This window comes from Strix uralensis, chromosome Z, assembly GCF_047716275.1.
Source record: "Strix uralensis isolate ZFMK-TIS-50842 chromosome Z, bStrUra1, whole genome shotgun sequence".
Classification (NCBI taxonomy): Eukaryota; Metazoa; Chordata; class Aves; order Strigiformes; family Strigidae; genus Strix; species Strix uralensis.
The window spans coordinates 72,409,373-72,427,168 of NC_134012.1; the positions used below are offsets into that span (position 1 = coordinate 72,409,373).

The following is a 17,796-nucleotide window of genomic DNA, read 5'->3' on the forward strand; positions in this document are numbered from 1 at the left end:
CACTTAACTTAATTGTAGTCAAGCTTTCTGTATCTACTTACATTGCTGCTGTGTTTTTTCTACTTAGTAAGTTTCTTAACGTGTCTATGCTTATTTTAAGGATATAAAGCACTTATTTTGGGTCTTCCAAAGCAAGGATTGCTTTCTCCATTTTCAAAACTCCTTGCTTTAATTTTGACACCTAATTATACTTGTTTTTCAAAGTTTGTGTGAAGAGGTTTAAAGGTTTCTGTGTGACTATGATGTGGGATGGACCAAAGGCAGTTTAATCTTCTATAGTTGATGAAAAAGTGAGCTTTTAAAAATGTTCAGGAAGCAGAGACTAAAGCAAGCTGAGATTTAACTGAATCTTTGTGATGTTTTGGAGGAGACTATGAAGGCTCCTGAAACTTTAATCCAACAAATAAACTCTGTCTAATATAACAAAATTAGTAGTTCTCTTTGTGTGGAGGGGAGGGACTTGAGGGCTGGGGAAGGACAGTGTTTGTCACTTTCTCAATTAGTGATTTCCATTTCCTGCAAAAATCTGAAGATGCTAGAGTTAAGTGTAATTGATGATTTTACAGTACTACCAGGGCTTTTGTATTCTGGTGGCATTTGAGGGCCCCAAGCAGACCTTTGGTGTGTTAAGAGTTTATGGTATATAAATACCTGTGGGAAACTCTTTTCCTTGTGAAGTTTACAACATTGTTGGGAACAAGAAGAAAGTGAGCTTCATGGAAGGAGGAGAAGCAGAATTTGGAAGAGCAAATTAAAGGTAACTTGTGTGGTCCTGCTGCATCCAGTCACTGAGCTGTGCCTTTGGCCGTTGTATCTGCAAATTATTTCCTGTAAATCTTGCTGCAGATGTTAATCTCAAATGCATGGGGGAGAGAGAGGGGGCAGTAGCTATTGGTTTACTGAATGAGCTGCAAAATGAAATGGATGTGGGGCAGGGAATATGAGCGTCAGCCGCAGCTTTGAGCTGTGTGACTCAGTGTCAAACTTCAAGGTAACTAGCAAGGGGGCAGAGTTGAAAAGGATGGAAAACTGGATAAAAAGAAACAATTACAGGATTTAAGTGTCCTCACAGAAAAGGTGATTCTGGTGGCTCTTGAAGAATGAGAATAGTGAGGATCATGTCTAGATTTTCTTTTTCAAGTAAATGTGTGATGTGGGGAAAAGAAGGTGACTTGTTCTGGAGAAACACACCCGTGCAATTTCTAGGTGCTGATGTTTCATTTTGGAGTGAAACTACAGCATGCATTACTGATCTGATGAAAGCTGAAATTTGTATTGCTCTGATTCACACATTTCCTTCTTGGTATATCCACTACAAGTGTATTAGCAAAGCCCACAAGCATGTTTTTTCTCTCCATCTCTCCAATTTATCGAGAAATAGATATCTAGTTTTATTTTCTAAGGTATTTCTGTAGAGAGGTAAATTCATCCCATTTTGTAAATCTAGTGCAATTTTACTGTAAGCCTTCCTCTGCCAGGGCATGAGAACTTGAAGATCTACTGCTGCTTGTTACCATGTTCACACTGTGATAAAAATTTGAAGGTAACACAGTTGATTATTGCTTGTATATATATATCTAGGTATACCAAATGTGTTGTGAGTGCATTTCTACAAAAGGATTTTCCCTGGGGTTTGTATGCAGGCTGCACTGATTGATCTTTGGTGATAGCTGTATTGATAAGCTAAGTCGTAATACGCAGCTGGTGTGAAGTGGGTTTTTGGAGGGTGGCCTTGGAATATGGTTCTCATTAGAGGAGAGCACCACATTTGAAGTCATTTTAGTTCTTCATGTTGCAGTAGTGCCTTCTGGAGATGGTGGAATTACTCCAGGGAGAAGGTGGAAATGCCTCACATCACTCAGCTGTCATCTTGCTGATTAAGGAGTGACACTGTCCGGGATGCCTCTTGGAGGCAGGCAATTATTTTCAGCCGGAGAGATGTTAAGCAAGAACTGAAGCCTTAGGGGAGGAAAGGGTGAGCAGGGCTGGAGAGGGAGGGGGTCACTTGTAAAGCGTGTAAGCTTTATTTTGCTGCTTCTAATTTTTCACCATTTGCGTAGTGAATCATTTAGTGCTTGTGGCTGACTCTGTGCAGAGCAAAGTGTTCTCTGTGTCATATTCTTATTTTTACACTTGCTTAAATACAGGACAATCTAGTGCTAATTTGCATCCTGCTGTATAGTTAGTGAGATCAGCATAGAGGCTTTTTATTCTTGTTACTCTTTGCAGATAGTATTGGTGGGTTTTATTTTGTTTTTCTTCTAATATTGATCCCAAATCTAGTTTTAGGCAGCAAAGGGATTTCTATCCAGCAGGCTGCTGCCATGTGGTCATTATTTTTGTGGCAGGCTCATTACCTGATGACAAAATTCAGGTCGTTGCTCAAGGCAACCTTTTGCTATGGTCTTTGTAAGAGAGCTGTGAGAACAGCCATGCAGCTTGGGTTGCAGGTAAGAAATTAATTTTTCAGGTATTTGTAAGGCAGTGTAAATTGAAAGCTCATTTAAGGATTCTTTATCAAGTAAATTAGTTGTCATAATAGAGAATAATTTAGTAGCAGCAGAGAATAATTGTTTTACCTTGTAAAATGCTGCAATCTAGGCTCCAAATGAGAGAGGTTATATAGTGTTCTCACTGTTGACTGACCAATTTTATTACATCATAACTAACAATGAAGCTGTTTGAATTACTCAGCAGATTGCAATTTCTTAAACTGACTGTGAGTCATACTGCCTATGGGGAGATTAATTGTAAATGATCTTATGTTTATGTGTGTATTGGAGAGGGATATCTTTCTCTAACTAGTCGTCTTAATTTCTGTAATAGCATTGGTCCAGTATGAGAGTACCCAGATATACACATGTAGGTGTAGTCCCCATGAACAGCAGTGTCTCAGCAAGTGTTTCGGAGGTGGTGTTATATGACCTATTGGAAAGCTGTCTTTTTTTGTTGATACACTGTGTATAGATACTGTCTGTTTTCTGTTGCCATACAGTTTAAATACCAAGAATTAATAAAAAAACCCTCTGAGTGTATTGTGTAAGTTGTAGCTGAATTGTAGTGGATATTTTGTGTACACTGTGAGTGTGTAAAACTGTAGTTTGAATCTTGAGATCTATTTTGAAGACATCAGACTTTAAAGTGATCTGTACTAGTGTATACAGAATAATCTGTGTTTATATCAGTAACTGGCAGTTGACTATCAGTATTTTTTTCCTAAAGAACAGTCATGCTGAAGTTAGAAGAATAAATGGCGGGGGACAATGGAGACAGGGACAGACCTCAAGTTGTGGTTGTGCTCTAGAATGTATTACTGGGTTTTCTGGGTTTTGCTATTAAATCATGCAGATGCTTTTTTTTGTTAAAACTTAGAGTATGTTACATAACTAGTATATACTTTTTCTGGTTTGGTGCTTTTAAAATTTAACTGTACCATGATTATCAGCATCACTGAAGCTTGCTTGAATAAACAAACAGAACTCACTCCACACAAATCCAAAATCAATAGGGTGTTGTTTGCAAATATGTGCAGAACGAAAGGCAAACCAAGAATAAAATCTGGTTTTTAGAAGACATCAGAATAATCTTTTATGCTTCGAAAAGTTCTCTTTTCCTTAATAACAAGTATCTGTTTAAAATACTGAAAAGAAGCTGTTACATTTTAATGACATTGATGCTTTATGTAATAAGAAACAAAACAAAAGGGGAGGGAGTGAGTGTTTTTGAGAAGCTAAGAGTTTAAGTTAACATCTCTTTTTAATCTCTTTGGAAGGTTTCATTACTTTGGTCAAGGTCTAAGTGAACCTGTTCTTAATTAGGGTTTTTTTTTGGTCAAATTTGATCAGGAAGGGAAAATCAAAACTGTCACACTCGGGGGCAAGGGGGTGGGGGATCGAGGGGAAGAAACCTTTGTTACATGTGTATATATTTATATCTGGGGAGACGAGCAGATGGTGGACAAAATAAGAGCTGACGATGTAGAGTGCATAATGGGGAAGGTTTTTACAGTAAGGGAGACCATGGTGCAGGCAAAGAATTGGGATACCTCTCTTGAGGAAGTCCACCTTTGTTGAGAAGGGAGTTTTTCCTACAAAATGTTGTGACTGAGTAGATGGTGGTCATGGTCAAGCGACAGCGAGTGCAGAACAGGTGCAGGCAGGAGAGGAGAGCAGCGTTTGGCCTGGAGGTGGTAGGTCCTTCAAGAAAGTTTGCTGCAGCAGGCTTTTCTTGGTTTTGGTTTGGCTTTTGGGGTTGCCAGGAGATGAGGTTTGTTTTTGTGGGTGCAGGTGGCTTTTCTCCGTGCTCGGTCTTAACGATTTGAGAGTGTGGTGGGAGATGTGTATGATACAGACCTGCTTTCTCCTTAATGGCCAAAAACTGACACAGGGAGTAATTTTGGGGAATGGTAAGCTGATACTTCTTATCTGGAGTATAGCTGTCTTTGGTGTCTTGCTCAGTGGTTGGTCCTGCTCTCCCCGTTTTCAGTCTGGGTATGTAGCTGTGTCTGCTTTTTCCTTCTCCTTTTTCTTTCTTTTTTTTCTAAGCTAATCAGATGCCATGTGACTGGTGTCTTGTGTAACTCTTTCTAGGGCCTGATTATTAATGTTCTTTAGGACAGACTATTCTGCCTTTGCTTTTGTACCTGTCCCTTATGTTGTAATTAGATTTCCCCTGGCAGGCCTTGGAAGCCAGGGGCAAAGCTGCCAGTACTGCAGAGTGGCTCAGCAGGTCCTCTGCTGACCTGGTGGCAGCGTCTGCTCCTGTGGGAGCCCCACTGGGGCTCCTGCCTGCATGCTGCCTGCAGGCTCTTCTCCCAGCCTGCCTATGGGCTGCCTGCCTGCCTGGTCAACACAAACACCCAAATGGGCTTCATAAAGGGACCTGCTGGGCCACCCAGTATCGAGGAGTAAGCTATAATGAATGGTAGCAAGGAGAACTGAGTGTGTTTCTCACATTAAAGTGGTGTCCCCTTCGACTGCTTCTCTCTTGTTACGCAGAGCACATTTTGCTGGGGCATTTTTATTTTTTTGAAATCTACAAACCCTTGTATTTGCAAAGTATTGTTCATAATGTGATTTTTTTGTGTGCTGAGAATTACTGCTTTTTAGTGGCAGAGTTGTGCTGTTAAGTGTAAGCTGAAGAAGTGTAGTTGCAGATTTGGAGTGGACAGGGTTTAGATTTTCATTGTTCTGTCAAGAGCTAAATGATTAAAACAATGAAGAGAGGTTTCCGGTTATCATATTTGTATCAGTTGACTGTTTTTCTTATTAATGAAATGTGGCTAACCAAGTAGTTGGCATCTGCTGTGAAAGGGGGTGAATGGGAGAGGGAAATACTAAAGATCAGTTTCATGATATTGCTTTGTAGATCAACTATTTAACATAGTGCAGTAAAATTTAGCAATTTCAGCAATTCAGAATGATCCTGGCAGTTTCACATTGTTTTATTTTGTGAACAAAGTAGCTATTGTTCTGGTTGTTGCTGTTTGCCTTCATCAGTGTAAAATAAGGTCCTCAAGAACTGCTGTGAAACTAACGATCTCTTCTGAAAGAATCACAAACATTTGGGATTACTCCGGCATTGCTTCAGCAGCGTGAACAAGGACCAGATGGGGGTGTGTAGCACAGCATGTCAGAGCAGGAGCCAGTGGTACATGCTGGCTTTCGTAGCTAAAGTGGCTTGTAAAAATAATGCTGACAAAGTCGACCCATTGCATTAGCTTCCAGAGATGCAAACAATCAGGAGGGCTTGGGAAGGACTGCAGTGGCTGAAGTGCCACATTTTGTTCAGCCTCTGGGAAAGCCACAAAATAGCCAAATACAAAATGAAGAAGTTTGTTTTTAAAAGTTTTATGGAACTTTGGGTGGTAGCCTCATGATTGTGAAATTAAGTTATGTGAACATCATAAATCTGGCAGTTTGCATCTTACAACTGGGAGGAAAATTTTCAAAAAGCTCTAAGTAAGGTGCTTAAACTTGCCTGAAAGACCAAAGCAAATGTTGCTTTAAAGTTTAAAGCCATCATTCAATTAAATTTTTTTTAAATGTAAGTAATTATATTACTTATATGTTAGGTACTACAATATATATTAATAATATATACTAAAATTATAAGTAGTTATAGTAATTACATTATTAATCATGTAAATAAAATTTTTCTTGTCTGGAAGTCTAGTGGAGGACAGGATCCTGAAGGGCCCCATTTGCTTGAAGTTCAGATGTTATTCTGAGAATGCATTAGGAACTTCGAGAAGAAATAACAAGTTATACCTGTCTCTTTGACTTGAGAAGCTACTAGTTACAAGCTCAGGAATCTTACAGCTCTTATTATAGGATTTGACTTCTTGCTTCGGATTTGTGGGTGACAGAGCAAATGAAATATTTCAGGAAGTAGTCAAGAATGGAGAAGGGAGGCTGCTTGAGCTCAGTGTCAACTGATCAGGTTTTGTCCATCTTTCTAGGTGATGGGGGTTAATTATTTCCAGGCTTGAGGCTTGCAGGGCTCCTTGGGGAGTATGTTTACCTGTGGGTTAAGAGTAGCACTTCCACACCAGGCACTAGAGCAGTGGCCCTGTTCTGAGAATTTGTAGTCTTCTGGAGGGAAGGACTGACAGGGGAAGAAAGATCCTTGCATTGTGCTGGCACATGCTGTTGGCTTCAGTCTGGCAGATGATTTCCAGAGCAATGGGTTCTGCTAGTTTATTTTCAGTAACCTTCAGCCTGTATGTCTTTGTCAGGATAGTAACAGTGGGAACACATATGCTTTGTTTGCATGATAATTTGGGCAGAGATGTGTGATATCAATAGGGATGAGAGAGTTCCTTCAAACCACGTTGCTACCATAGGTTAAACACCACATACTGCTGCTCTACTCTTGCTACAGATTGTCCCAGACGGGTTCAGATCCTGTGTCAGGTTTTAAGAGAAAGTTTTCTGATGTCTGGCATGCATGCAGAGCAGAGTGTCTTGAGGCTGAAATTTACCTTCCCATTAATTTGATTTTACAGTCACTTTCCTGGCCTATGATGAGATTTTTCTTCTCCCCCTGGGATTTCTCATGAAGACTCTTTAATTATCATGTGCAATTCGGGGAGTTCCCTTTGCGTTACCTTCAGCTGATGTTCTGTCAGTGTACTTAATGTTGTAATTTATATTGTGTTATAATTGCTGTTTATGAGTTACACCTGCACTGTGCTAGAGTTTATCTAGAAATTGAGAAGTAAATGGTGTAGCACAATGTAGGCATAACATAGGAAATAAATGTGTACTGAGACATTTCCTTTGCATTAGCATGAAATGCCTCTCAGTTAAATACACAAAAATATGCAGAGAACTTCTGTAATTATGCCATGCAAGGTTGAAGGAGTTAATGTGGAGAACTTGTACTGAAATGATTCATGGCAAGTAAGAGCAGACTTAGAGGAGAGTGGCTTTGTGAAGGAGACTTTTTAAAATCTAGATGGGACTTTTCAAAGCTGTGTATATTACCAAAGAGAAATGAAGAAGTTTTTTTTCAAAATAGTTTTCAGGTAGGTGAATGAGCAGAGTTTTGCTTCCAACTTCCTAATGGGTTAGGCAGAATCATGAAAAAAATCTGTGCTGTAGTGATGAATTTTTTTTTTTGTGGAAAAAGAGAAATGTGTTCAAAACAGCCAGAAGACTGATGACTGTCTTAATCTTTGCTGTTTCTCTCAGAAGTCTTTCTGAGCACTGCATGGGGTCGTGAGGTTTTCTCTAAGAGAGTGTAGCACTTGGAGCAGCAGGCAGGTGTGTAGGTTGCTGCCCTGACAGGCAGTTACGCTGCAGAGCCATGCATGCTACTGCTGCAGCTGTGCTGTAGCTTTCATTCTTCTGGAGCTTGTAGGTACAGCTGCATTGTAGACATATTCGGCAAAAATGTAAAAGTTAGGAAGAATCTTGATAAAGCCAGTTGGACGTCTGGTGAAAACATTTGTCTTCTATCACCCCAGAATTACAGCTGCTGGTATCCTGCCTGCCCCTTCAGTGCCCCCTCTCTTGCCCAAGACAGAGGGTGGTGAGCTACAGCTTGTCTGAGGTGAAAAGATAAACTGGTGAAAAAAGTAATCCAGTGTTTCCTTGAAGAACAGCAAATTAAAGGTGTTGCCTTAGGCCCTGAGTAACATGAACCTCTGTAATGATTGGGCAAAATTCGGTACCGAGCCCTGGGGTTTGTCCCCTGCTCTCATTTTCTCCATTCAGAAAGTGGATCTCTCCCCATTTTGTTTTTAGTGATTGCAAATCCCCTGTATCATCTTATTTCCAATGGTTAATTAGTCTCCTCCTTGAGAGTCTGTACACTTACTGTTAATCTTCAGTTTCTAGCTGCTGGATCTTTTCAGTACTTTATTAAATGAAAGACCATGCTGTTCAAAATCACCTTCTCCTATAAGCATAAGCTCTAAGTTGTGTGCATGTTGCTTAGACTATTGTAATAAAGTGTTTTGGTTTGTTTTTTAAATAGTTTACCGTCGAAAGTGTTGATCTCTGTGTTCAGAGAGTTGTATAAATGTCTAAATGTTATAATTCCAGAATATAGTGTTGCAAAGCTGGAAGTCTTCAAATATTGTAAAATGAGATTATAGGAAAGAATAAATGACTGAGCAAAATCAGTAATAAATCTTGTGGGTATTTTTTTCTGTTGACCTACTAAATGTTTTAAATACAGTGCTAAGTAGCTCACCACCTAAAAGCACAGTCCTAGAACAATCAACCTGATTATTTGGTTTTAAGTAAATAATTAATTTTTCTGCTTTTACCTTTTGTGAGAGCATTGGAGGGAAGGATGGATGATAGTGTTATTGAGTGGAGTAATTAAATAACCCAGGCTATTTACACTGCAACTAATTTTATGCCAAATAACTCTGGGAATTAATTTGTTTTTACTTAGTGTGAATAGAGTTCTATAGTAGTTGCATGCTATATTAAACATGAAAACAGTGTTTAAATACAGGTGGAGTAAGAATTTCTGAACCAGCAAGGGCAGCAAAACTTGAATTAAGTTCAATTAATTGTGTGTTGGTAAGTGTGTACTAATCCATGCACTGGAGCCACATGGTCTGCTGCCGCCCCTCCCCGTAAAAACAAGGTGTACCTTCAGCAAACTCGGCTCATGTCTGCTTTAAGCCCTGCTTTTGCTAGCAAGGGGGAGAGGAGTGTTTTCAAGAAAAATCAAGCCCCAAGGGGAAGAGCGGTTGACCTGTGATGGGCAGCAGGGGCTTGAGGCAGCACACTGCAGTTGACAGCGTGTGTGGGGTGGTTGGAGTCAGTCAGGGTTTGGGTCCTCAAAGATGTGAGGTGGGGCAACAGCTGCTTGGTGCATTGCCTATAGATGGGTATGCTTTGACAGTGAAGGAGACCCAGCAGCCAAAGTTCTAATTCTGAAGTAATAACGTTTTACTCAGTTTTTCTGTAATATTTATATTAGTATAGGGAAAAGTCGCTCTGCTCCTGATTGTATTTCTTTTTTTTTAATTGGTCGTATCTTGAAGTGTGTTTCTGAACCAGGGACCAGCCTTGGTCAGTTCTTGAAAAGCTTTGCAGAGAAGTATGTATGAAATGAGTTTAGGAGAAGGAAACTAGCAGTTGTGTGAAACTGTTCATGCAGATGATGCTGACTTGCAGTGAAAACAGGCACTCCTGTATTTATGCCCTTAGCTTCATGATGCTGATGTGCTTGAGTGGCAATTCTCACAAGATGTACATATGCAATCTCAAATGTCCCCCTTCACACTAGCTTTTTGTGACATACAGTGTGTTTTTCAGCGCAATTTACCTTGACATTTACTCAAGTAGGGGTTTCTGTTGAAAAGGGTATTTTAGCTATCTTATCTAAGGTTTACAGAAGAATTGTGTTTAATTGCTCACACTGAAGTGCTTACCCCTCCCCACTTTGCACACACTCTGCCCATGAAACGTGTTAATCCCCTCCCGCCCTCCCCCCATTGAAGAAGCCTGATACATTTCCCTTTGCATTAGTTAGGCCTTCTGGGAAATACATGCAGAAATAAAAGGCTTTTCTATAGCCCTTTCTCCCTTAGGAATGCACAGAAACCAGCTTCCTTGGATCTGGTGCGCAAACTTGGAACTTCATTTTAGGGGAAAAAAAATTAATCTATAATACTGTACATGTGTTACTGAGAGAGTCCTTATTACAAAATGAGGTAGAGGTATAGGATCTCATAAGATCGCATGGTACTTTAAAAGAAAAAAAAAAAGTTCCTTATTTGCAATCTGTATATTGTGCTGAGGTTTGTCTCCAAAGCAGGTATTTAAAATGCTCTTAGCTTTGTGACCTTTATTTGTCCTTCATCTTTATTAGCAGTGTGTACCCAGACAGTCTGCATAGAAGAGGCTTATTTTGTTTACAAAGATTACTCAAGTACAGTGATGGTTTCTCAACTACCAGAAGTACTCAGACATTTTACCTTAAGTATAGCAATGTGTGCCCTTTGCCTTGTGGTAACTATTTGTGAATGCTAGTTACACATGCATGAAAACCCATGAGAAAAGGTACTGCAGGTTTTTACAGTGGTATCGCTGTATTGGTCATTGATACCAGTGCTGTACAAGAGGCAGAAAGGCCAGGCTGAGCCTGGTGTAGTCTCTACCCCTCTGTGCATTGGGACATACAGGAATGCAGGAATTCCTGCAGCTTGGGGTGGGCTGACTGTCATATTACAAAGGATCCTGAGCTTTGAGCTACCTAGGTGTCTCCAGCGGCTCTTGGGGCACACAGGTGATGTGCCTTCCTAAGAAAGACCTTGTGAGGAGGTAACGTGGGGTTAGCCATGGTGGCACGGTGCTGCTGCCAGAGTAGGGAAGATACCCAGTGGTGCCATGGCTTGCCTGTCCATGTCATTGGGCATGTGCCGGTGTCCATGCTGATTCACGGAAACAGACTCTACAACTCGAAATAGAGTTATAGAGCAGGTATGTTTACTCCGGCCGGGGTGCAAGGGGGTTTCTCCACAAAGCTTGCACACCCACCGCACATTTTACCAGAAACTTATAGAATGTGGATATACATATTCATTGGATTACATAACACAAACATACATATGCATGAGTAAGGCTGGGTTAGTTCGAAAGGCTGGTGTCAGCAGTTTATGTTCTCTTTGCACCTGCGCATTGCCTCCTGGGGGGCGTCTTCGGGGTGGGGGGGGGTGGGGGGGGTGGGGGTGTCTTTTGGAGGAAGGCTCGTAGTCTTTCTCACCTTGTACTTTTCCCCGGAGCATGCGCAGATTCTCTTGGCCAATTTCTTGAATAACAGGAGTGTTTTCAGACGGTTTACTCATTCTATCTTAGCTCAGAGAACCAATGGAACTTCTACAGTCGGTCCGTATATGGCTATCTTTACTCGTTACCAAGACCCAACTAGGTAGAGCACATCTGTTTCCCAAGGACAAAAACATGATATTTTGCTGAACACTGCAGTTCTGGGTAGATTTTCACAGTAAACTGCTTTGTTTTGATGAACACAGCAGTCCTTGGTAAAATTCCACAGAACAGTCTGGGCAAGCAGGATTCTTAGCAATATTCAAAAATACTATAAGTAATACTATAACTTGCTAGAAGTAAGTAAATAAGTTGCTAAGCAGTTTTCTATAAGTAAGTAAGTCTTAAAACAAGTAATCATTTCTGTGTATCAATGCACTCCTCCTTCTGCCTAGAACAGATGTCAGTGTGGCCTGGGACATGTGAAGCATGAATGCCAGCCGTTATTGGTGGGACATTGTGGTGGTTCCCAATGTATGCTTGCCTGTGGATTCATCTTTACCATGGGCAAAACCAGAGTTGCCTTTTTCTCCACCATGAATTATATGTATTCTTTGAGTGTAGCTTGAAAATTGAACAATAAAACTGTTTTATTGTGAATACATATGCAAATACCCAGTGTTGCTGCTTGCTTGTTAGACATACTTGAGAGCGCAGTGGTGGTGTTTTACATGGTTCAGGTGGTCATCGCATTCATGCTTCTCAATGTTGGTGCACCACTGCCATTGCATACGGCAGAAAAAACAGCCTAAACTTTTGCCAATTCTTACTCCCTCTCCGTGCTTCCATGCAGCCTCTTCAGAAGCAGTGGTGCAGTTGCTAGGAGGCCTGACACTGCACCACATCAGTGCTGCTTGCTGATGGTACAGCCCCACCAGCGACAAAGGAGCGCCGCTGCGGGGGCAGGAGCTGCTTCAGCTGGTTTTGCCAGCAACAGGAGTGTTGGTGAAACAGCGGTGAGATCTATGCTGTGGTGAGCTGGAGCATGAAAATGGGCACCAACAAATTGGGGGTGAATCTGACTTGACTGAAGTGACAGTTTCTTTCAGCTGATAAAGATATTTCGTAAATACTGGCTTTCTTTCAGTTATCTAGTGTGGAATTGTAGGTCGTGTTCCTTGGCAGCCACCAAAGGATAAAATTATTTTAATTCCATGCCTCTCCCTGGAGCGAGAGATTATGATCTCTGTGATGACAGGTTGTCAGGTTATCTGTTCTCTCCCCTCAACTTTTAGGATGGAATTGCAGAGGACGGGGTTTAGGAGACCAGTTGCACAATGTTGTTCTCCTTTTGATGCAGATATCTTCACCTCAGGGCTCTGTGATCTCTGCTCCTTGGCTTCTGTTACAACTTGGTTTAATAACAGCATCCAGCACCCTAATGTCTCCTGCTGACAGTTTCTTACAGTGGGCTGCATATTTTGTTTACTCTCTGATTTTAATTTCAGGTTAGCAATTGTTCTTGTTTGTTCAGGCACAGATTTTTGCCCTCTTGTTTGCTCCCTGTAAGTAGCATTCTGTTCTGCAGGCCATCTTGATTTAAAAATGGACCTTCATGGTAGAGGCCTCTCATAAAGTGAGCAAATGTGGTTGTTAATCTGGTAGGTAGGCTTTTCGGTCTGCTTTCCAACACTGATGAGCTTGCTACAATGAATCACTTTGCTACCCTGAGAATCGAGGGTATTTTCTGTGTTTTAGTTACTTTAAGCGGGTGGTGCTTTTTGACAGCAGACATTCTTGCTGCTGAAAGTAGTTTCCCTAAGACTTAATATGCCAGTTCCAACTTACAGTTTTTAATTATGTTGAGCAAGGTGCTGATTTTAATATGGAATAGTCATTCAGTAATGACTTTGCAGGCAGTAGGCAGTGGTTTGCTACAAAAATATCTTGCTTTAGTGCTCACCCTTATGTGACAGTTTGTTGGTCCAGCTGACTTAATGCCAGCCCACTTACTAGATAAGGCTGAAAGCAGAATTTTTTGTTTTAATTTGAAAACTGTTAACTTTCTGTGGATTAATATACCTTCCACAGAATCACATAGTATATAAATAAAGCATATGGGTAGTCTTGTTTGGAAGCATTGTTTGCTTTTGAATGGTGGAAAAATTCTAAGAAAAATGTGTTAGAAACTACAGCTGTTTAATAATGGGGGTCTTAATTTACTCCTTGATTTAAGGTTTTTATTGTTAAGTATACCTTTCTGTATCAAAACTGGCATCACAGGGACAGAATGGTGTGGTGCTTCTTCTCTTTAGTCATCTTCCTGAAGGAAAGGATGCTATAGGCATGATGAGTCTTGAATCTATTTGTTGAAGAGTGTCTGGAAAATAAAATGTACTTAATCAATCTGAGTGTGTCCAGCACTTTAAACTCTTAATTTGCTGGGTTTGTGTTATTTAGACTGGTTTTATTTCAGATAGTACATTTCTCTGTGGAATACGGCTTGGGGATGGGGAATGTACCTTCTCCTTTTACAAGGGGTACAGTATTGTTTTGTGTTCGTGGGTCAGAATAGTGTGTAGATCAGCTAGGTTTCTTCAAAGCAAAAACTGGGTTACAGTTGGGGTTTTTTTAGGGCTTTGTTTTGCTTTTAATTCTAGTTAAAAAAGCGTTTGTGAGATTCTAAGTGAAAAATTTAGGCAAGGGTTTGGAGGTATAAAATGTGAGCTAGTAAAAGCTGTCTTTGTGTGCCTTAGGAAAAGAGGGCTGACCATTAATGTGAAACAAACTGATCAGTTAATGCATTCAGCATGGATATGATGCCTTTTAAGGGCCTGATAAATCAGTTGTGCAGTTTAACATTTGAACCAAGACCTTTTTTTTAAGTAATAAAACCACCTGATATTGTGCCTCAAATTATTAATGGTAGATGATATCTGTAGATGAGGTATTTCAATGTCTGTCACTTAGGGGCCCTGGCTGCTGCAGCAGTGTTGGCCAGCAGCTGGTGGCTTGGTGTGGCCAGAGTCCTTTGGGGCAGCCAGAGGCTGATCAGGGATGTGAGATGTGGTGAGGATCCAGGGAGGCTTTGACCCAAACTCTTCATGGAACAGAAATGCAGCAGGACATCCATTTAGGAAGGAATTACTGCTGTGGTAGCAGGTCTTTCAAGTTTGTATATGTATCATCTGAGGATTTTTTTGAAGAGCATGGATTTAATTTTCTTTCTAAATTAGGTGTGGAGTTATTTACCTTTCTTGTGTTTGATGGTGACTCTTCTTTTTAATATCTGTATGCTCATTTTTGTCCCCCCTTGTAAGTACATGGAATCTGATGGAGCAACATCAGCCCAGTGGCAGTAGGGTTGGTCTCCGTGGCCTTTACGCCTTTCTCGCAGACATTGAGGAAAGACATTCTCGAAAGGGCCTGTCTTGAGACAGGGAGGAACAGCCACTGTCCCTTCCCTGCTTGTGGGTGGTGTGACAGGAGGGCTGTGCCCCTGCGGCACCATCTCTCTGAAATGTCAGCCTTTGTGAGGGGTTGCTGGAGCTGAACGTTGCAGGGACAAACCCTCTCTGGCTGACAGGCGGGAGGCATATTGTTTTTTCTTCCCCCCTCGGGTTAATGATTGAGAGAGGTTCAATGCTGCCACGGCTCCTTTTGGCACCACTACAGAAATGGCCTCAATTTCTAGTAATTTATGCCTCTTACCAAGTTTTTACATGTCACGGTGTTTTCCATCTTGAGCACCAGGTGCTTGATGAGTTTCCTGCCCTGCTGTGTCCCCTGTGCACCTGTCTGCCCCCTCCCAGGCTCCCACTGCCTGCCAGAGGGAGGAGGCCCTGAGCGTCTGGGAAGAGAGAACTATCTTTTGCCCTCCTTGTGTTTTTGGGGGGAACAGTGTTGGGTGGTGTGGTTTGGCTTGTGTGGCAGATAGCTAAAATGGTAGTTTCAGAGCTTATGGATCCAGGCTGGCCTTCGATCCAGCGCAGGTGGGGGAGAGCAAACCAAACTGTCTAGTGCAGGGCTTGCTCCTGCTGGCCTGGGGAGGTGGAGCTGTGACCTTCACAACAGCTTCAGTGGCCTGTGTCCCTTTGTCATGTGGGTGAAGAGCTGTGAACTGCCTCTATGGGTATGTACAAGTGGGATTCATCAAAGACAGCATAAAAAAGCAGGTTAATGAGTAAGCAGTCGCCTTCAGGATTTGAGAGTTGGGCTCTGTCACTTTTGGGTAACAGTGCCGATAATAAGGTTTTCTTATGTGTAATATGGGAGGATTCTTTGTCCAAACTGACGTGTTCTTTCCGAATGCTAACTTGTGCCATCTGGGCCATCAAGTTTCTGCAACTCGCTGAGCTCGGTTACAACACAGTATTGTATTGCATTTTATTTCTGCTTTTCCCATTTTGGTGTTGCTGAGCTCTTTTCTGAATTCCTTTGAGTTCTGTAGCCTATTTTTTAAGTAGGCGTTTTTACCTGTGTTATTAAGAAGCTTTCTAAAGCAGACACAGTAGCCACTACCTTAAATCCCCCTGGCTTCTGCTTTTCTGATGCACTGGATTACCAAACCGAGATGACATCGGTTACTTCTTAAATAAGTCAACCTCTAAACAAAAATGGTCCCCCAAATCAGAAGGCGGACTGGTAGAACAAAAGACAACACTCTTCCTCTTCCCTTGTCTCCACTCTGTTTTTCTTTCTGTGGTGAACAAGGCGCTGGTGTCTGGGAGGACATGAGGCTGGCTGCGGGGCGGGGGCAGGGCAGGCTGTGTCGGGGAGCATGTGCAGCATTGGGCAGCGTGGCATGGGGGAGCTCAAGCCCTCTAGCGTTGCGCTGGGCAACCCTCCACTCACCTTCCCACCATTTCGTACCCACCCTGAAATTTTCATTTACTCTTGCCCATGTAATGTTTCAAAGCTCAGGTGAGCGGAAGGCATTGACATTCTTGCTGCCTGAAGAAAGTGCAGGTGGTAGTTAGTCCATGTGATTTCTGCTGAGTGATGAAGGCAAGAGGTTTGCTGGCGTGTAATGGATAAAAGGGGAAGAAGGAGATGAGTCAGAAGGTTTAATTTTGTTTTTCATAATCCCATTTGCTTCCCTTCCTCCTGGAAACTTTTATGTATGTTTTAGCAGATGGGAATAAGAGGATGAAGGATTTTTTGTTTGTCTTTTAGCAATATGAGAATTGGACTCAGGTTGAAGTGAAGTATGTGTATTCATGGTATGGTCAAAGTTGTGTCACAAGAAAAATCTGTTCTAACTGTCTCGGTAGCTTATCCCATGTCCTTATTTAGGCAGAAGGGTTTCTACTTCTTGACTCAGCTTCTTTACCCACACAAAATGGTGTATCTAGAGTCAAGAAAAGAATGCAGAAGTGCTCTAAAGCTTACTTTTTGCTTCCCCACCCTAGGAGTGCTCTTTCTGTGCACATCTGACTGAAGTTGCATCACTTAATGAAAGATCTTGATATACCAAAATAATAGCTGATTTAAAAAAACAAACAAAAACCAGAAGAAAACAAACATCCAAGAGATGGCCTTACCTATGCCCCTTCTGTTGTAAAATAAAAGTACCTGTGTCTTATATTCTGGAGAGTAAATGCTTGCTGGGGGCTTCTTCCTTTCAGTAACTCTAGAGCTACATAAATTGGCTTGACATCGGAGGAGCCCAGTGGTGACAGCCCCTGGAGGCTGCTAGTCTGAGTCACAGCTTTTGGCTTGGAACCTGGTTCCTTTGGGAAGATGATGTTTTGCACAGCCATTGTCTGAATGTCTCAAAAAACAGATTTAAAAGCCACTGCAAAGGATGCGTTGGAAAGTTTGGGGTTTTTTGTAGTGTCTTAGCCGTCATGAACTGGCTCTATGCATCTTTTTAATCTGTGGTGCTTGTAATGCATATCAGTTTGGCTAAGCTCACAAAAAATTTGGTTTAGTCTCCTTCCGTTATCTTGTTTGCCTGTGGACAAGTACAGGATATTACCCTAGACTTGGAGGGTTAAGTGCTAGAAAATGTGTTTTTAGTGAGACAAATCCAAGAAGCACTACCTGTGTAATTTACCAAAGAAAAGGCGATGCTCATAAATTGAAAAATACAAATGATGCGGAGGACAAATTTAGTTTACTCGTCAGGGTGAGGTACATTGAACACCAGTATTTGGAAGCTGAATGCAGTCATTTCAGACCAGTAATAAAGCACAGTACGTAACAGAAAATTGGTGGTTTTCTGCCTCTGCAAGAGGCTGTATACTGGGGACGGTCTGCTTTTCTAAGAGCAGATTTTCACTTCAGCTGACTCGTGGAAGGGTTTAGCAGCCTCTGTTACCTAGGAGGGCAAACTGATTTTCAGTGACAGCTTTTGGCTTTGTAGCTGCATGTTTTTCCACCTGTATTTTCCCTTCTGTAAATGCTTAACGTGTATTAATTGTTTTTTGTGGTTTTGTTTCATTGCTTACAGGTTTCTCCCTTTCTAATTCATAGCTGTTGTGTTACCTACCCCTGTGTCTCAGCTTCATACATCATTTCTTCTGTACCCTAATTTAGAAACAGAGACGTTTGAAAGTAT

General features: G+C 41.5%; 1 protein-coding gene across 11 annotated transcripts in view; it reads left to right on the forward strand.

The window, feature by feature from the left end:
- Positions 1-17,796, forward strand: part of SEMA4D (semaphorin 4D) — a 103,575-nt gene that overhangs the window by 14,526 nt on the left and 71,253 nt on the right. The window contains exon 1 of one of the 11 annotated variants that reach the window (XM_074856500.1): positions 12,160-12,267. The exons of the other annotated variants lie outside the window; for them this stretch is intronic. The gene's annotated coding sequence lies outside the window, so the exon portion shown is untranslated. Of the gene's footprint in view, positions 1-12,159; positions 12,268-17,796 lie in introns of those variants that run through there. 11 annotated transcript variants of the gene reach the window in all.